This window comes from Triticum dicoccoides, chromosome 5A (genome assembly GCF_002162155.2).
Source record: "Triticum dicoccoides isolate Atlit2015 ecotype Zavitan chromosome 5A, WEW_v2.0, whole genome shotgun sequence".
Classification (NCBI taxonomy): domain Eukaryota; kingdom Viridiplantae; phylum Streptophyta; class Magnoliopsida; order Poales; family Poaceae; genus Triticum; species Triticum dicoccoides.
The window spans coordinates 50,393,306-50,397,666 of record NC_041388.1 but is presented as its reverse complement, the minus strand read 5'-3'; positions in this window follow the sequence as shown (position 1 = coordinate 50,397,666).

Below are 4,361 nucleotides of genomic sequence, written 5' to 3'. Positions count from 1 at the left end.
GTGATTCTAATTCTGACAGTAGAATGGGAGGGGGAGAATGGAGCTTGATCTAGCGAGACGCAAATGGGTACACACGAGGAAATATGCAGGTTCAGACCCCTCATGGTGGAGGTAAAAGCCCTATGTCATGTACTCATGAGGAGTGTTTCTCCGTGTATACTTTTGAGATTAATAAGGTGTCTGACTAAGAATGAGAGAGTGAGAGCGAGAGGACCACCCCTATCTAAGTGGTGGAGGGCGGCTTATAAAGAGTGCATCACCCCCTTCATCTCCTACGTTACAAGGGAATTATGATAGTCATTATTCATGTCCACTATAGAAAGTAATGGACGCCTTTGGCTGTTGCGCTTCTCCTACCCGAGTGATGATCCACCCGAGTGCTACTCATACGTGTCTGTCTGAGTGGATTTATGCCGCGATGTCATTCGATTGACCAGAATCTCTTGGGCTTTGGTTGATGCTTTGACATGTTTAAGTAGTGGACATAGGCCCCTCCACGAGGTATAGACCATTGTAGGCCTACCTCATTTTTAAGTAGCGTGTGCGTGCGTGCGTTCATAGAGTTGGGTTTATGATATAGGGGAAAATCCTAGGTGGTCTGATGTTTACAATGGGGTAAGGAGGGGCGAAATAGAAATACATGGGCAAAGCCCAACAGTTGCACAGGCAGACCCGTGTGCACGGGGTAAGTGGAGCCCGTGTGCATGGGGTATCTAGAGAGTTGGCGACTTAGCCCGTGCGCACGGTTCCCGTCCGCATGGGGTCCAGGGGCCCGTGGGCTCGGGGTATCCAGAGGCCTCACATTATGTAGCCTTCTCGTGGACTCCCTTCGGTGCTTGCCGGAACCTCGTCTTTTTGTTGACGGTTCCTTCTTCGCTTCCAAGCTTCTCTCGTGGATGGTATAGGCGCTTGCTTGTGGATGACCTCCTCCGTGTTACACGCATCATCGGGCTCAAACCTATACATGCACATGATAGAATGTCAAGTAGGATCCAAATTTTCTTTTTTTTGCTGAGAGCCACTCATATGTCCAAATGATCTGAAATTTGAAGCGCACCTCATGCACCAAATTATCTAGCATGCAAAAACAATTTGGATTTTTTAAATTTTTTATGATTTTTTTCTTGAGCAGGAGCAGATGAGCCCAGGCTCGGAAATGGATATTCGTATATCACTAGTAGAAACACAGGGATTTGGTTCGGGCGTGGCCAGCCCATTAGTCCCGATTCAGTCACGAACCGGGACCCATGGGGGCATACGTCCCGGTTCGTGAGCCTAGGGGGCCGACCGGGGCCTCGTGGGCATTGGTCCCGTTTCGTCTGGACCCATTTGTCCTGGTTCTAGGCACGAACCAGGACCAATGGGCCTCGCTCCTGGCCCACATACATTGGTCCCGGTTCGTGGCTCGAACCGGGACAGAAGGTGGAGCTTTAGTCCCGGTTCCAGCCACAACCCGGGACAAATGAGCTGCCTATATGTACCCCATCGCCGCAGCAGAGCACTCCATAGTGCTTTGTTTTTTCTGGCCGGCGAGGGGAGGGCATTTGGGTGCTCTAGCTCACCTCCTATGCACATGAGGTGTTCGATGAAATGCCCGAGGCACACTAGTTAAGCTTTCTCCTCTCGATGCTCGACCTCCAAGCTCCATTTTCCCCGAGATTTGCATAGGTTTAGCGGTCCGTCACGTCACGTCCCGTCCCCATCTTCACCGCCGTTGATCGCCTGCGCCGATCTCGTCGCTGGCACCACCGTGGTGAGCCTCTTGTTCTTATCTTCTTTCTGAAAAAATATATTCTTACTTTAGATAGATACTTGTCTAATTTTCTTATTTTTATTATTGCTTGTTATTATATAGTGTGATGGTTTTGGTATCCGCCCTCGTCGGCCCTCGTCCTGGCTATGATTCGGATGTGGTATATATTATCTTTTATAACTATTTGGTTTATTTATTGTTTATGACAATTATGCCGACCAATGTGACATAGATTTTATTTATGTAGGAGGAGTTGAACCGAAAATTCCAACCGACCCTATTGTCGAGAGATTAAATTTAGTTGAAGAAGAAAACAATTACTTGAAGGAAAAAATAAAAAAAATTGAGGAGGAGAAAATGATATTGGAGTTGCATGTTGCGGATGTCGTTGGTGATCACAAGATCAAGATGGATGCAATGCGGTTGAAGGTGAGAAAGATTAGAAAATATGCCATTCATACCGAGCCTTGGTATCATTATGTCGTTGGATCAATTGTTATCTTGGTTGTGATTATGATCGCATTTGTTGTTGCATTGAAAGGTTTTACATAGTTTCAATGTATGGTTTAAGTAGATGCTCTGGAGAGCTATATGTTGTTCAATTTGAACTATGTATGTACTTTGGTTTTAATGTGATGATGAACTTCTATTAATATGGTCACTTATCTATCCATGTGAATCTGTAATGGTTTTTGACACACATAATTATATATAATGCAAGCAGATGAACCGGCAATGAATGTACGGTGACAGACACACATAATTATGTTTCTCGAAGTGGCTGAGGCAAACAAGCAAAATGGTTGCATGAAAAATAACAAATGAAGACAGAAATGGTTGAAAATTGATGATGTGGCTTTGAATGGTGCATTTTGAACACACAAAAAGTATGGAGTTTAAATAAGTTCAAAAAAATGAAATCTCTTTGTAATAGATGAGTTTTCGTCTGAAACCCTGATACTTCGAAAGAGATTGTCCATTTTATACACGAAGTGCATCTAGTTTTTGCCGTAACCATCTCTACTTTTTAGCACATGCTATGTGGGTGAAATGATGATATCATGCCAACTTTAAACCTTTTCAGAGTTCATTTGTAGTGCTTTTCAATTTCAGGATCATTTAATGCAAAAATAATGAACTAATAGCAAAAAAAATGAACTAGAAAACTTTTATGAAACTCTGATAGAAAAAATAATAAACTAAAAGAATGAACTAGAAAATTTTAATGAAACTCTAATAAAAAACAGTGAACTAGAAAATTTTAATAAAACTCTAATAGCAAAAGAAATCAACTAAAAAGCTTTCATAAACCTCTAGTATTATTGAAACTAAAATTATATAAAATTTATGCAACTAAAATTTTCAAAGTATTTTCTGTTCAAAACATTATAAGCAAAAATAATTTTCATAAATAACTTTTTTGTTAGAAACTTTAATAGCAAAAAGAATTATCATAAAAATATTTTTGTTAGAAACTAAAATAACAAAAACTATTTTTGAATATAATGATAAAACACAGTAATATTGAATAGTAGGAAAAAGAATCACTCTAAAATATATTTTTATAGTAAAGTTAATCACAAACTGATGATTCACACAAATTTCAAAGAATTCAAATTTAAACTATTCAAATTGGAAAACTAATGTCACTAAGAGAAAGTTTATTATTTTTATTACCTAAATCAAAAAGAATCACTGAAAAACAGTAAGTATTTTATTTTTATAGTAAAGATAATCACAAACTAGTGATTCACACAAATTTCAAAGAATTCAAATTGGAAAACTAATGGCACTAACAGAAAGTTTATTATTTTTATTACCCAAAATAAAAAAGAATAACTAAAAAATAGTAAGTATTTTATTTTTATAGTAAAGTTAATCACAAACTAGTGATTCACACAAATTTCAAAGAATTCAAATTTAAACTATTCAAATTGGAAAACTGACGGCACTAACACAAAGTTTGTTATTTTTATTACCTAAAATAAAAAAGAATCACTAAAAAATAGTAAGTATTTTGTTGTAAGTAGAAATAAAATAAAACAAATAAAGCAACAAAGATAACAAAAAAACTAAAAAAAAATAAAAAATGCCACCTACTGGGCCACCACGGGCCTGAATACGACTAGAAACCCACACATGGGCCAGGATTCAGGTCCGCAGTAGGCCCACAGGCAGATAAAGTGACTTTAGGCCCGTAAGCCTGCATTAGAGAGGAGCTCGAAGTGGTCAGTGCAGCAGCGCTTATAAACCACTGTCGAAGCCTCTCGGCTAGCGAGGTGGAACTAAACATCCCATCGCACCGCGACAGTTCCAGCACAAGACCATTGGTCCCGGTTCATGGCTCGAACCAAGATGAAAGAGGGCATTTGGTCTCGGTTCGTGGCACCAACCGGAACCAATGCCACCCCTTTAGTCCCGGTTGGTGCCACCAACCGGGACCAAAGGCCTCTGCTTCCCGCCCTTTGGGCTGCTGAAAAGAGACCTTTGGTCCCGGTTGATGGCACCAACCGAGACTAAAGGGGTGCATTGGTCCCGGTTCATGGCACCAACTAGGACCAAAGCTCTGGGTATATAACCAACATTTTTGAAAATTTTCATCTTCAAC